The sequence below is a fragment of the Cyprinodon tularosa genome, unplaced genomic scaffold (genome assembly GCF_016077235.1).
Source record: "Cyprinodon tularosa strain WSP-4 unplaced genomic scaffold, ASM1607723v1 ctg120, whole genome shotgun sequence".
Classification (NCBI taxonomy): domain Eukaryota; kingdom Metazoa; phylum Chordata; class Actinopteri; order Cyprinodontiformes; family Cyprinodontidae; genus Cyprinodon; species Cyprinodon tularosa.
Window position 1 is genome coordinate 3,271,867 of NW_024038004.1, and position 16,793 is coordinate 3,288,659.

Here is a 16,793-nt window from a genome sequence, read left to right on the forward strand (position 1 = left end):
ATGTAAAAATATATAGATAATTTAAATGTTAATATTGTATCCTTATTATTAGATCAGTTTATATAGTTGTCATATTTAAAGATTTATATTAATTTTCTTTTCACTCTTCCTATGTCACTAAAAAGTGTTCTTTAGTCTGTGGCTTGTACATCTATTTAGAAGTACTGCTGTAATCTGTTCAAAACTGCTAAAGAACTGCTAAAAATAATATCTACAGAATCAAATGTGGATTGTGAAAAATACATTTATTTAATCGTTGGTTAAAATCGAATTAAAAACCTATTAAATTATCAATTTATGTAGATATTAGTACTTGTAAATATCAATTTAAAGCAGAATGATATTGATAAAAGTAGGTAAGTAACTATTTACCTTTGGTTTTGCTTCAGTAGGCCTCAAGAGAAGGGATTTGTTTATTTTTGTTTGTCAAGAGTATTCGGTTCGGAAATTTGTTGACGGTCCCTAAGTGAATCACCGCGCTTTAGAAGAGGGAGCAACAGAGAGCGGCTGGCCAAAGTCTGACCTGCTGAATCGGATCCACGGCTTGCCATACCACTGAGCGATAGGTGGCGCTAAATCGGCGGAGCTTGAATCATTTGCTCTGTTCGAAAACCTAGGACGCATCCTTAGAAGACCGGATTCGAAGGCCGATTACGTCATAGCGCGGCGCCGAGGTCTGGTCGGATTCCAAGAGTCCTCGTTATGCGGCCTTAAAATGCGTCCTTCTTTTTCCCTGATTTGAAGGATGGGTCTGATGTATCCTCGGTATTCTTGGATATAAAGATAGCAAGCTGTGATCAGAGTAAAAGGTTACTTGGCGCCGAACAGTGGTGAAATTTGGAAGTTCAGTTTAATATAATACAAGTCATTTAATAGTTCCGTCTGAGATTAATGAAAAAATGTTGTTTTAATGGTTATTGAGTCAGATATGTGGCAGTAAAGTTTGATTTATGTAAAGGTTTTAATCTGTTACTGTGTAAATGAGTTTGGCTGGAATTTAAGGACAGATTCTAATACATCTGCAGGGTGGGGGCTATAAATCTGATAGGATTTTTATCTTTTTATTGCTGTTTTGCACAATATGCTTATCTACGTATTTTTTGTTGTTGAATATTAGAGATTTTGCAGATATATTTTTTATGAATACATTGTTTAGATTTACTTATATCTTTCTACCCCTTTTATAGAATAGAATAGAAAATCCCTTTATTGTCCCACAATGGGCAAATTTACAGCAGCAGAAAGATTATTGAAAATGGTCACACAAATGTGGACCTTAGAATAATGTATAAGAACAACATAATAGGGAAGAGTTAAAATATAAACAATACAATACTGTAAAGTCTTTTAACAATATAAAACTGGGGAATAAATAACCAATATGCAGCTATGGACATTTTTACAGTAATGGATGTTTGAAAATAGCAGCAACATCAGTGCAGACGATGTGCAGAAGCAGCAGGTTATTTAACTGACTAAGGTTTCTATCATTACATTTGATTTTATTTGTTCCTGCTCCCGGTGGTTGGAACATTTATTCCATTCTGGATTCTTGTGAGTGTAGTCTTTGTTCACTTCACAATAAAAAAGAAATAAATACTGTATTCATTCTTTTCCTGCTTTGTGTGTCAACGTTCACAGAGCATACAGCGGTAAAACCCGCCGAAGAGTAGACCTGGTCGAATTCACAGCCTAAACTCTTCCGGTCTGTTTATTTTCAAGGACTTGGAAGGATCCAGTCTAGGTAGACCGCGTCCTTGGAGGACACGTCCTAGGTTTTCGAACAGAGCCTTAAATCAACTTCAGACTAACTTCAGCGTGGTCCCCGGTCACTCCTTAAAGGGGGAAATGCGGAACAATGGACCTGAAGGTGGCGTGAAAAAAGTTCACCTTTATCACCAGTTTTAATAGTGAGTTTTTCCTTTCTATCTTTCTTTTTATAACATTGAGTAAGGGGCTGTCTTTCTTCCGCAAGGCGAGGCATCATTAGTGGTAAGGGAGGGAGGAGAAGTATGCTGCTGAGGGCACCCCCACAGGAAATAAATCTATTCTTTCACAGCCTCCCACCGACACGCAGGGGATACACAGACAGCCCTCATTTCCCACGCTGTTCATGTAAGTAAGTGAAAACTTTTTAAAATGATGCACCTTATTAAGAGAATTGATATTAATTGTGTTGATTTAATTTATTTCCAGGCCGCATTCGAATAGCGCATAATTGAATCATCAGTAAAGATTGAATTGCAAGGATTGCAGGAGCTTTCCTGGACTTTTTATGCAGTAAATTATAGGACTTTACTTGCATTTGTTGATTTTTAATGTGCGGGTAATGCAATTATGTTTGCAAGTTTTTAACTTGATCAAATTAGCCCTATGTTGTTTTTTTATTCTATTATTTTTATTTACTACTTCTGTTAAGGTGGTCCCCTGCACTTGAAGAAATCTTATGTTTGTTGCTAAGGTTTTAAACTTTTTATTTTATCTCAGAAGTAATGTTTGTCAGTTTTTATTAGTTTATTGCAGTAAACTAATAGGCTGACTCTTTGAAGCTGTGCTGGAAAACCGACAATCTTATGGACAGATGCTGTCAGAATTTTCCTGATTTTGATTTCTGATGCGTAAGGTTGGTATGCTTTACCATTAGGGCTGTACGATGAACTGTTTTCTCTTTGCAAAGATATGAATAAATGTGCCGACTGAGTGAAATCCATCGATCTCCACTTATTTAACTAGGGTGAATAGTTGAATCCTTTTTCCCACTACAATTTTGTGTTGTCAAAGCAGGATTCTCCTTGACTGATTTTTTCTGAGGACAGCGTTCGTCAGAAGTGTTGGTACCACCTGGAGGAAGCAGTCTTCCAGCCTCAATACCCCGTTTAGAAGGTTAAGGGAGTGAGGACTTCTGGCATCGAGGTTCCTGGAGGTCAGCAGGAGGATCAAAACTAACCATTTCTTTTTGAGACGGTGAGATTAATCTTTTGTCAGCCCAGTTTAAATTAAATTTCAAAAACTAATTTACAAAACAACAGGTTGTTAACAGATTTAAAAATTATTAGAAATCAAATACTGGAAAATTAACTCAAAGTCCTCTTCTTCTCCATAAAAAAAAAACAAATAAATAAAGGTAATCAACACCTTGTTCTGCATGAGCAGCGTTCATTCCCCTTTAGTTACAACAATGGAAAAGTAGTCAAATTCAAAACAAATTACAGACACTTTGGTTAAACAGTAACATGTTATGAATAAACCTTGAGAAAGAATCTAATTTGTTATGGGAAGAAGCAATGTTTGATCTACAAACACTATCCCGCAGAGAATGGTGTGGCCTTGAAAGTGAAACATACCAAGTGAAAACTTTTATAGTGAGTAAATAGGATAAATTAATATATAATAGAAGAGAAATCTAAATTTTCTGACAACAATACTAAGCCATACCAGATTTTCAACCAAGAGGCATTTGTTTGATCATTGGTAATTACAGCCTGTCAACTTGTTAGACATCTAACTGAGTAAAATGATTTCCCCTCCTCCTTTTTTATTTCTGTGTGTGCTGTTCGTCAACTATTTTCTCTTCATCTAAAAGCAAAACAGCCTTTAAAGTTAACTGACTGTAAGATTAGGTACAGCTGGTTTCTAACTGAATGCTTTTTGAATTACACAATGTTTACATTATCATTATCACAGAAAACCTGAACAAGAATGATGACAGGACTTCTGTTGTGATTGGCTAGTCTCCCACTTCGAGCTAAGTCACAGGAAGTGAGAACAGCTGTTTGAGCTGCACTTTTACTGTGTGAATAGGAAAGCTTATTTGTATATTTCAGTGCAGATCATAATAGAGGAGGAGGGTTGGAGTTTAGTGGAGTGGAGGTGGTTTTGGAAAAGCTGGGATTAGAATTACCAACAATACCCTAAGTAGTTGTTGAAAATAAAGGAAGATTTTCTTATCTTAACCAGTTATCATTAGCTGCAGCTCTCCAGAAAATGTTTCCAGGTACTCAAACACAGGAAACTTGCTACTGCTCATGGGTTATGCACCCTTCCCCTGCCCAATTGCCATTTCCCATGGAGCTGACCAAGAATACTCCTAAGAGGTCATTGTTGACTAAATCAGGTAGTCATCAAAGAACATCCGCAAAGCACCGTAGCTTCACTTGTCAAAGTTTCAGCTTTCCTGAATTTCTAGATCAGCAGTTTTTTTACACCATGAGAGCTCCAAGTATAAACAATAAGTGCTGATCCAACATGTATGGTGTGAAACATCATAGTATTTGGTAGAGAAAACCTGTCAGCCAACTTTTTTTGACGTAATCCTAGTTTGTTTTCCTGGGTGAATTGATGTGTTTGGAACCATGGATTCTGCTATACAGCAGAAAATCCTGAAGGAGAATCTCCAGCTGTCCATTTGTAATCTGAATCCCCTATACAGTAGGGTAATGATATAAAAGCACTTAGCAAGTCCACTTCTGACTAGTTCAGATAAACAACATTAAGATGTTAGAATGGCCAAACAAACTTCCTGACTTGGATACAGTGGACCAACTCTACACCCTCAGCAGAGTGCTTGAGGGTTCATGTGAGTTTGTCCAACAGTTCCACATGTGTTGTAGACCTGGAACTAGGCCCATAACCTTTCCCAGACAGTAGAAACACCTTGTTCTTTTCCCAAATCTTTCCTCTTCTATCCTTTATTTCAACTCTCCATTAGAGTTTTAATGGGTATCGTACCCCTAAATACAGTCCTTCTAAACCTGGGATTGTGCTCTTCTTGGAGAAGATCAGAAATGGTATTAAAAAAATATTATAATTTAAACTTAAAATTTCAAGTTAAATTTATTCCACAGATCACGATTAATACCTCATACTCGCAACTCCATCTCAGATTTTAATTTTATAGTAAATGTTAATGCATGCATATTTGCAAACATATTTCCCTCCCATATATTTTTGCCCCAAGAACAACTTTGCACAATATTTTCCACCGTTTATTCTTTGCTTGTGAATATTTTACAGTTATTCTTAAAATGATCATATCATAGGTACACCTAAAAACTTCCATTGGAAGCAAGATGAATTTCTGCAAGATGGGCATGCTTTGGTGGCACAGTTGTTAGCGCACATGACCCATGTATGGAGGCCTTAGCCCTTGATGCGGCAACCCGGGTTCGAACCCCGCCTGTTGTCCTTTCCCATATGTCTCTCATACCCCTTTCCTGTCAGCCTACTGTCCATAAAAACGAGCCACTCATACAGTAAAAACTAAAAAAAAAAAAAATAAATTCTGCAAGATCTGTGAATTCACAGGATCACCAAAATACATCTTGCCAGAAGCCAACAGATTGATTACCCTTGATACAAATATGTTTTGGACCAATAAAATGCAGTGACATGTACGACCTCAACACTGCTTTTAGCTGCAGTACCCTTTATTTCTCTTTGAAAAACAAGTGAAATGATGCAAATAGTTTTTTTCAGAATGGAAAATATGTTTGCTACATTACACCTATTTAATGTTTTATGCTCAATCGAAGTCAGATGGAAAACTACAATATCTGACTCCCAGCATGCGTTATTATAAATTAGATTGTGATATGGGTATCCACTTGTACAGTATAAGGGTTTTTTTTTCTGTACAGGACCAGCATGTGAAATTACTAAGCAAAGTAGTCTTTAGAACAAACTATCTAAACACCCATCCTCTTTAGAACCTGATTATCTTGATGTATCTGTATATTACATCTATATATATATATATATATATATATATATATATATATATATATATATATATATATATATATATATATATATATATATATATATATATATATATATATATATATGTGTGTGTGTGTGTGTGTGTGTGTGTATGTATGTGTATATATATATATATTATTTTTTATTTTATTTTTTTATATATATATATATATATATATATATATATATATATATATATATACATATACTCATATAAAACGTGTTTGTGTTTGGGAAAAGAAACTACTTGGCAAAGGCTTTTGGCAGCTTTAGTAAACCTGCAAGACTAGAATGACCTTAGTCTTTAACGATAAATGAAACTTTACCTGGCCATACAGGTTTACTGGTATAGGACAAATGGAAGATGATAAAGTAAACGGAGCTTTTAAATAAGGAATTTGTTTTTAGAATTGCCTTTGTGATAAAGAATTTTCATATTAACCTGGTATGGCACACTTGGGAAGTTAGTCTCTCAGGCCAGTTGGATTTGCCTTGTTGGGAACAGCTGTTTTATCAGCTCCTGTCAGACTCACATCTATTGCTGAATCAGCAAAGTCTGTGATATAGATGTGTTCCACCCACTAGCTCTTATCAGTTATGGATGGTTGCCGAGTTGGCATAACTTTATTCTAGATTAACAAAGCTTTTGCATTCTTTTCCACATAAATTCCAAATCCGGGTGTATCAAAAGCAGTCATATAAAAAGAAATAAACATTCCCACCAACCATAAATATTGATTAAATATTTTAATTGGTTGATCCAAACTTTGCTTGAAAACATTCAATGAAATCCAAGATAAAAAAATAAACTTATGAAGTAGCTCAGGCTTGGGGAAATTTATACAGTGAATTTAAAAGATATACATAGTTCCTTTTAGATAAAAACAAACATTTTTATGTAGCCATTAACTGTTTTTTTGGAATAACAGTAATTATAAATGAAAAAAAATCACTGCATTACTTGGAAACCTCAAAAATCCATTAATATACCTAACATAAGTTCTAACATAAGCACCAGCAGCCAACATATGCACCTAACATAAAACTAGAATACATACCTAATATATACACCTTATGTAGACATAAGCACATAATATATACACCTAACATAAACACATAGCATTACAAAACATATACACCTTACTTGGACATAAGTGCATAACACATAAACATAGACACATGAACATATTTTTGGCACCAATGGAACCCCATATTATCATAAACTCTTTAAAGGAAGATGAATAGTGTATTTGTCTGCTCCAGTGTTTCCCTACCCGGGGTATGCGTACCCTTAGTGGTCCGTGAGTGCATTACAAAGGGTACATGAAAATATTTTATTTCTTGGGTAATAAAAATAAAATAGGGCTGGGATCTGTTTTGCTTTGTGAGGACACAATTAAGAAATTAAACAAGCTTTTATCAACCAAAAATTATTTTTTTATTATATGTTTGAGTCCACCTTGAGCTATGAAACATCAAAACCAAGCGGAGGAACAGAATGGATGTAGAGCGTCGCCTTGTATCAGCTATTTTTCACATAAAGCTGCTCAAGTGTCATGATGAAAACAAAGTAAAACTAATTACCGTAAGTTAACCTCACTATAATTTTTGTTCTGTATTTTGTTCCCAATTCATCAATTTTAAATTGGATTTTAAGGGAGTTACACAGAGGAGCTCCAGTTTTATAAATACAGGTTTTTTAATAGGATTTTATTTTGTATTTATTTCTATTCCTTCCTAATTTCCATGCAACATATTGATGTTGTTTTCCTGTTGCAAATGCATATCTGGCAAAGTAATTTCTTTATTTGGGAATAGGAAAATATTTTATCTTATACCCTAAATGGACACTTGGACAACTTGTATTTGTATCATTGTTTTACCTAAGTTACTTTCTCTTAAGTGAATAGTTTTGGCCCTTTTGGCCCACCTGTGCATAGCACCAAACATACAGGAGTGAACAGGTGCTGTAACGGTCAGTCATCTGGTCGGGGCAATCAGATTTTTATGGGGGGGGCCAGTGTACCTCCCCCTGCGTCTATCTCCGCCCTCGTACTGTAAGACTAAAAGCCAATGTAACAAGATCAGACATCAGGATACAGTGAATGTGGTGGGTGTGGCCTAGATGTGCTACTAAAACACTCTCTAAGGGAGTTTAACCACCACTAATGGTCCTGTAATGACTTCAAACTCACTGAAATTAGACACTCATTAGTAGCTTTGCCTAGAGAGGAGCTATCATACACTCCTCAGGGTTGGTGGAATGAGGGTCTCGCTTAAAAGTAGAAGATTGCAAGGATCCAAGAGAAGTGGTAAGCACACATTTTCATCCTTTGGTTACATTTAAAAACCTTTAAAAAAAAGAAATGAAGGAAAAATTACCTTTGAAGATGAAAACTTTAATTTTCAAATTTAAGATTAAAATGTGTATGTTGAATAATCCACAATAAAACAAAAGACTGCATGTAGGGGCTTCTTGTTTTTTATAGATAAATGTAAGTGGAAACGAAATTTAACTGTGAAATACAAAACAATGACTAGAATTTAATCCAAACTAAATATTAATCTATCAAATTCTAGCAGCATGCAAAAGCTCAAAATGTGTTTGTTTGGATTTATGTAGCCTTAGGAAGAGAAACCCTCATTCAAGGAAAAATATTTTTGAAAAACCTTTCTCTAGCCCTACATTATGAGGCTCAAATTAGAAAAAAAACAAGCAAAATGTAAGTAGGAGTTGAGAAAAAACTACCTAAAAAAGAATAATTGAGATGATTTTATCTTTAAATTCGTCTTGGAGAAGTAATTGAAATGAATTCTCAAATGTTGAAAGTCTGGGTAGTTTCAGGTTTTGTAACAACAGGACTATCCTGTTTGACTATTCATTCCCAGAGAGATAAATATATAAAGTTCCTGGAAACGGCTGATAATCATCATTAGAATGTTTAAAAGGTACAACGAATCCCTTGTTTCAGTGGAAATAAAAAGAGGAAACTTGCAGCAGCCTTGACTTTGACCCTGAATTATCTTTTCCGCCAAGCAATAAACTATGAATGTTGTTCCTTTTAATTAGATGAAGGTTTTTTCACTATCTTTGGGTCTGCATGTTGGTTTGTTTCATTCAGATGATGTTTTAACCCATTAAAAGGAGAAGTAAAATGATTTCTGATTTATTGATTTGTTGGCAGAATCCTCCATTTACTATTCCTCCTTTGCTTTATTGAACTATACAATTATGTCAAGCCTTTTTAATGTCACATTGTCAAGAAAAACAAAAGTTGTAAGCAACATTTGAGAATAAGTCAAACACCTCATGATAAGTTCCTTGTTTATGGAAACATCTTACCATAAGGTATAGAGATATGTAGAAGTTTTTTCTCCTTATCACATTTACAATCATTATTAAAAGTAAGTTTAAAATAAATGCCACTTAAGAATTTTCTTCTAATTTGCACTTAAAATCGAACACTGTTCATCCACATTTTATTAGAAATCTATTTTCTTCCTAAAGCATTAAAATAGGCTGACCTTCCAGCCAGTTTTCAAATTCTTAAGGACAAGAGAACATGAACTGAATTCCATAAAGGGAAATGTATACAAATGCATACAAGTATATTTGGATCATTGGAATGCTATTAAAGTGAAAGGTTAATGTTATTGTTTAGAAGTTGTCACTACCCGATACGTCACGGAAGCACGATCCGTACCATCAGCTCATTTGCGCATGCGCAACCAGATATACATCCGGGTCGCCCTCAATTTTATTTCTTAAAAAAGACCTAAATTACATTTTCCCTCAGAAAAAATAGTAAGCGTTCTAAACTAGAATGTGCTTAAGGTTAATAATGTTTTTCCTGAGAAAATAAATGCCTTAAAATCCTTTCTGTTTTATCACTCGTCTGTGCCCAATCTGACCTGGAAATGGGATCCTACGCCACTTTCAGGAGCGTACTTTCTTAGTTTTACCCCCCCCCCATGTTAACATTAGGGTATAAAGTGTGTAACCTAAAGAAAATAACAAATAAAATGCAGATAAACAATGTTAAATCATATTCTGCTAGACTACTCTGTGCATCCAACTTTTCACTGTGCTTTAGTTCTTTGAACCTCTTGCCAAAGAAAACCTTTTCTCTGTGTATCTGTCCTTCTTCATGCTGTCTGGTAAATTGCTTTCTATGGATTTAATGACCAGAGGGTTCTTGAGGGCTCCTAAATCCCCCAGCTCTGTTAGATTATTGAGGGCCTTCTCTACAGATTGTATTAAATCAATTGTTTTCCTTGGCTGATTTGACTTTAATGCAGGAAATCTTTCCAGTTCCTCAATTATTTCCAAGGCAATTGTGGTCTTGTGTCCCATACCTGTTCTCAAGCACTCTGAACATCTCCTCAGCTATATTGTCACAGCCGCAGGTCCCTATTTATCTTCTCCTCAACACTCTCCAGGAGCTGGATCTTCTTTGCTTCGGCTGAACCAGTAGGCTCTCCCTGCCTTTGCAAACTCTCCCAGTCTCTCCTCCACTGATGGAAGTTCCTCTTGATTCCATAATATTTGGGAAGACAGTTTGGTTTGATTCTGAGTACTGGTGGCTGAATTGGCTGTGTGACTTGTGCATTTACATCAGGAAGCTTTTCTCCAATTTCTATTTCTGCAACTCTTAAGTGCTATAAGGAATTCTGCCCCTTTGGCTTCTAGGTTGTTAATCAGAGTTTTAAGTCCCTTTACTCTGCCATCCAGACCTGCTATCTGTTCCTCTGTGATCCATTTTTTCCATGCTGAAAGGGTTGTAGTTGCATATTGGACTAGTAGGTTTAGGTGCACCAACTACTCGTAGTTCTTTAACTGCATAGATTGGGATTTCACCACCTCTACCTCAGGCTGCCTCTGCTTTCTGAATTGCAGACTTAACCTCATCTTCCCCATATCTGGACCAGAGCTGGACTATTTCTCTGACTTCCTTCAGCCTTTTATTACAGTCCCCCATTGTCTTTTCCAGGTCTGCCGGCACCTGTCTGCTTCATTTTGCTTACTCTTCCTCTTCTCCAGCTTCCTCAATATTTGCCCGTAGGCCAGCATGATAAACAACATTTGTTTCACTGACACACCTCATGTAATAGGTGAGCATCTTAAGTACCCCTTGTAACTCACTCTTGCTCATGTTCTCTGCGGCCCAGTTCAGGAAGTTGGCTTGTTTGGTGAAGGCGCTTTTAGCAGTTGCTCTTTCTTGTTTTAGCTGTTTTACTCCCTTTCGAGAGTTTCCTCTGCTATTGTTGCTGGTTGCTGGTCGATAGCCTCCTTGAGTTCAGGCCTTTTATCCCCGTCTCCACTGCGACTGCTTCTCAACTGCCAAGTTATGTGGGGTTTCTAGCTTCAGCTCCTGCCCAAACTTGAAAACGGCTGGTCATCACAAAGAACCACGCTAGGCACAACTCAAATCCTTTTCCATTGTGTTTTTATTTGGGATCTAGGACTGTGATTTAGGTTGAAAACCTTTCAAACAAATTGAGAAACAGAAGTGTATTAGTTTAAATCCGTGTATCATTCGTTCTTTCTATTTTCAATTGCCAATCAAAAAACAAAAAATAAAAAATTGACTGGTTATTTTGTTATTTGTTTTTTATGGTTAAACCAAAAACGAAAAAAGGATTTGTTTTTCATATATCAATTCTAAGCTCAGATCAAGAATACGAAATGGAAAAACGGACAGCAACGCAGAATTTGTTTTTAATATTTAATCGGTACAGTTTACGTGACCCGGAAATAGCTCTTTGCGCAGCAGTTGGGGTAATGAAGTGGCTACCATGGCGACGCTAGAACCACACACTATGTTGATCGAGAAGCTGTTTGTTGTTGCTAGTTAAAAGTACAGTGCACAGAAAAGTTTCAAGAAAAAAGTTATACCTGGAAAATCCTGCAAATTTTCTCCGTTGTCATGTCCTCCTCAAGAGTCACACGCTTGGATCCTCGAAATAAAACGTAACTGTCCATGGCTGATAGGTCCGACTGCCTTATCTGGTGCAGTTTGATCGAACGTGGTGGGAGTAAGCCAATTGTTTTTTTAGCTAACGCTCCACCAAACTTCCGGGTCATGTAAACTGTACCGATTAAATATTAAAATCAAATTCTGCGTTGCTGTCCGTTTTTCCATTTCGTATTCTTGATCTGAGCTTAGAATTGATATATGAAAAACAAATCCTTTTTTCGTTTTTGGTTTAACCATAAAAAACAAATAACAAAATAACCAGTCAATTTTTTATTTTTTGTTTTTTGATTGGCAATTGAAAATAGAAAGAACGAATGATACACGGATTAGTTTAAAACAAACAATTTGATCAACAGAAACTGAATTAGTAAAAAAAAAAAATATTTTTAAATCAAACATTTTCACTGTGGCTCACCCATAAGCACAAATAAACTGAATATTACCAGGCCACAAGTCATACTACAATATCTTCTAACTCAGCTTCAACTTTTGTTTTATTAAACAATATCATAATAATAGCTAACTTTATTTTCTTCTTACCAGTTGTGTATATGGTGATTAAACCATGAGCTAAAACATGCTTGATGGAAGCCAGTCTCTTCCTTTGTCTGCCAAAACTGCCATACATGGGTGTGCAGGTGTTTTAAACATAGGAAGGCCCAAACAGGAAGTCTCAACCCCCAACACAAGTTCACACCTGTTTTTTCCTGTGCTTCTTTTTTTGACATGACACCAATGATGTCAGACAAGCAGTTTAACTGGGAAAATGTAAATAGCATCAAAATTTCTTAGAAAACTCATAAGAAATTTGTTAAAGCATTCTTTAGTGATCTAAGGATATAAATAAGTAATTTTAGTACCATAATGACATTTTTTATTGAAACCCAGATGTATATCTGGTTGTGCATGTGCAAATGAGCTGATGGTCCTGATCGTGCCTCTGGAACAGATCAAGTAGCAACAGAAGTAATGCCCATATGAATTAGCTGCCAAAGTGTGGACAGGCCAAAAAAGTAAAAAAAAAACAAAAAAACAATCCACTGGACTTTGTTTCCAAGTTTGTAGACGTTTCGCTTCCCATCCAGGAATCTTTTTTAAATAAAAATGTCAGAAATTGTGTTGAGTTTGAGGCTTTATAGAGTGGACCAAAATCAAAGCCTTGTTTAGGCTTAGAAAACATGCAAATTGAACCAGAAGAACGGGTCCGCCCCTTAGGAATGGGGGTCGTTTGGGTTCTTTGTTAGCCTGCAATACCATGTTAAAATGAGAAGGATTTGTCCCCTTGGAAGGAAGGCTGTAGCGCCCCGGGGGCCTCCTCACCGGTTCTTTTCCTGGGAGCAAGTTATTTACTACTCTTAACTCAAACTGGGTAAAACCATATAAAAAGGACTATAAAAACAGGAGTAAAAAAGTAACAGAGTTTATTCCAGATCAGGTCGTTACAGGACAGAGAAAAATGCTTAGAGCTTGCACAGCTGTGGGCTCAAAAATCACGTCCGCGAGCGTCCGGCAAAGTTTGAGCTCCGAAGAAGGTCATCACCTGCTTCTTATAGCTCAAGAGTCTTTGTGTTGCATCATGTGGATGCTTAGCTGTCCGTATCAGAAACTGACACGCCATCCATGTCTTGAACTCCATGCAGCTTGTTTCTATGCTTCAGGGTTACAGAGCTCTCCTATCAGACCGGCTCCAAGATGTGCCCATATCCTGTGTACTCTTAAAGACACGAAGGCTGTCTTGATTAGGCCCCGTCCACACGAAGTCAAAACGAACACGAAACGCTAATATTTCCCAGAAGGTTTGTCGTAAAGACAGAGACTTAAAATAAATGTGATCGTCCACACGAATGCATGAAAACGCTGCAAAATGTATGCCAGGCCTGTAAGTGGCGCTGTGGTGCCAAAGCAAAAATAGGCGACAAAATGTTGGGCATGCGCACTAATATTTATACATGGTTGCCCTGCGGGTCCATTTTCGTGGTTCAGTCAAATTCAGGTGCTGAACTATGTCGTCGATATTGCTCTGTTCTTCCTGGAGATATTCCAGAAGAAGAAGATTCTGTTGTAAGCCCGACAGCAGAATGAGTAGCATGAGCAGCAACCATTCAACACAGTACGGCGCCATTGTTGTTGTGATACTGTTTCGCGCATGCGTGTTTAGAGGCGACGCTATGACGCATGCGTGTAAGAAAAAAAATGCGGTTAGAGCTTAAAGATGGAAACGCGAAAACGCCGTTTCAAAATCTTCCCACTCTAAAGGCTTAATAAAAAAAAGATTGTTTACAGACCCCCGAAACGCCGGCTTCGTATGGATGAGAGGCTGGTTTGGTGAAAAATGTGTGCGTTTAGGCCAGGGTTTGGCTTCGTGTGGACGGGGCCTTAGATGACCTCCGTACACACCGTGACATCCACAATGTGAAGGAAGGCCTTCTACTCTGTCTAATCTGGCTAGCAAAGTAACAATGCACATGATGTATAAAGAATAAACCTAACAACTCCCCCTGATAAGTTACCGTTTTTACAGGTAACTTAAAACACAGGAAGCGACACATCTTCGAAGGACAAGTGACTCAGAGAGCATCTATAATTAGTGATGTATCATTAATTAGGGATCAAAAGTAATCACAATCAAAACTTCACAGACCAAATGTTCTCACTCAAGACCACAGTTTCAGCATTTAACTACAATTTGGGTTTCATCTAATTAAAGGAAAGCTGTTTTAGTTTCCTATGCGCACATTATTTTAAGTTACCTTAGACTAGATAACCTAAGCCTATAAACCTAATAAGGCCAAATTAATCTACTCTCACTCCCACCTGGAGGCCTCCTAAATGTGACTGCTCATCATGGATAAACCATCTATCCAACTTTACCAATCATTCAGTCACAGTAGGGGACGTCACAGGACAGTGCCAAGCTGCATCTCTATCCACCATTAGCTCACTTTGGGGAACCTAACTCACCATCTTCGTGGCAAGTCTTCAATAAAAGGGCTGCACACAAAACATATGCACACATGGATACAACTTTCCGCTTTATCATCTGGGAATTAACTGAATTAGTTTATAATTTACATGAGTGTTTGATTGACATTATTTTAATTTTCTTACCTGATTGTCCAGCCAGTAGGGCAATCTGCCTAATACTAGCCTGCTAATTTGCTATCTACTATTGGTGGGAACATAATCCCTTTTGTTTTTTTGTTTTTTAGAAGTTAGATCCTGTTAAACTATTCTGCCTAAATGCCAAGCTTTTAATCGGTTTTCTTAAAGTAACCTTCAAGTCTGTGTAAGTGGAGCTGGGAGAAGCCGTGCTTAGTTACTTTATGTATATAAAAAAAAATTATTGAAGTAGATTTAAATGTCAACACTCTGCAAACAGCATTAAGGAGCAAACTGGTTTTGACGGTTTTTCAAATCACCCTGAAAGTTACGTGCGTGGCAACATAAGCTGTTAAATACTACTGTATATCTTATCTCCCCAGCCAGTACTACTTGTCAATAGAGGCATTCAACAGTGCACTACTTTTTTTATGTAAATATAATACCAACATATTGGTATGCAGTGGAGTTGGGCTATAATCAAATTTTCTGTTTATGAATATTTCATTTTGGAACAATCAGGATATTATTTTCCACCAATGCACTTCCTGGGCTTCCATAGGTAAAGCTGACATTACATCCTTACTTTTGTTCTCAGATGTGTATTTATAACTGAAGAACTAGCTCTCTGAGTGATACCATTAGCTGCATACATTTAGTTTGCTTTTTCATATTTTTTTTGTGAAAATTTTCTCAGGTTGAATTTCCTTTCCCTTTTACACTAATGTCGTCTCCCAAGGCAAGATTGAAATAAAAGCAATTTTTTAAAGTAATGTTCATCACTTATTATTTTTATTATTTAACATGAGCAAGAAATAAATAGATTATTTGGGTTTGGTCGGGGAAAAATCAGAGATTAGATTTTTTAAGGCATATCGGCTAGCCCTAGGATGCAGATGTGTTCAGGAGGAAGTATAAAGCAGACCAGTTTTGTGGAAAAGCTAAAAACAGGAATATCCTGGTCAAGAACCCGTTACAGTAGTTGGTTGTTTGGCGATCTATCTAGCCACTTTGCTGTTATCATGGAAGAAGACATGGATACAGCTTTTCTGTTTTATCATGTGAGATTTAATTAATTATCTAATTAAATTAGTTTAATTTAATCAAGCTCTCTATGCTTGAAATGGAACTTTGTAAAATCCAACCGGGGGACATTTCCAACTCATAGATAAAAATAAATACATATCATCAAAATGAAAATAGAAAACAGGGACAGTGATGCTTTCATCCATTTTTACATATTTATATTTTTACTTTTATGATAAAAAAAAAAGAAGTGTAAAATCCAGGAACGTGCCTTTCCTATTTCCTTAGATTAATAAAATTAATCAAACGATAGTGTTTATTAGTGTCATCTGGTCATTCAATCTTACATTAATCTAAAACAGGGATATAATACAATCAAAATCCCTTCCAAACATATATTATTATTATCTCACCTGATTAAATACTAAAAAGGCAAATCACCACAATATTTGGAGCTACAAGTAAGAACAACATAATAAACGAACATTAAACAGGTGGTTATCTCTTCATGCATTATTATTAGCCGTCTCTGCTCATTTGAATGAAACCATAGGGCACATTGATGAACATACACACATGGAGAACAAAAACGGTGCATGATTAACGGAAAAAATGTAGCGCTGCTAAGCTGTTTTTCCCACTGCTTTTGTTTTTCTGCAGTTTAGAAAGTATTCTGTAAAATTTTTATAAAGAGCTCTAAGAAAAAGCAAAGTTACCTAGGCCACAATTTATCAGAAACAAGCTGCACAGCTTCTCCCAGCTCCACATACACAGACTTGAAGGTTACTTTAAGAAAACCGATTAAAAGCTTGGAATTTATGCAGAATAGTTTAACTCGATCTAACTTCTAAAAAAAAAAAAAACAAAGGGATTATGTTCCCACCAATAGTAGATAGCAAATTAGCAGGCTAGTATTGGGCAGATTGCTCTACT

General features: G+C 36.4%; 1 protein-coding gene across 2 annotated transcripts in view; it reads left to right on the forward strand.

The window, feature by feature from the left end:
- The first annotated feature begins 1,992 nt into the window (after positions 1-1,992).
- LOC119775647 overlaps positions 1,993-16,793 on the forward strand; it is a 33,217-nt gene continuing 18,416 nt past the window's right edge. The window contains exon 1 of one of the 2 annotated variants that reach the window (XM_038273717.1): positions 1,993-2,115. The gene's annotated coding sequence lies outside the window, so the exon portion shown is untranslated. Of the gene's footprint in view, positions 2,116-7,926; positions 8,070-16,793 lie in introns of those variants that run through there. The other variant, XM_038273710.1, reaches the window with a different exon arrangement.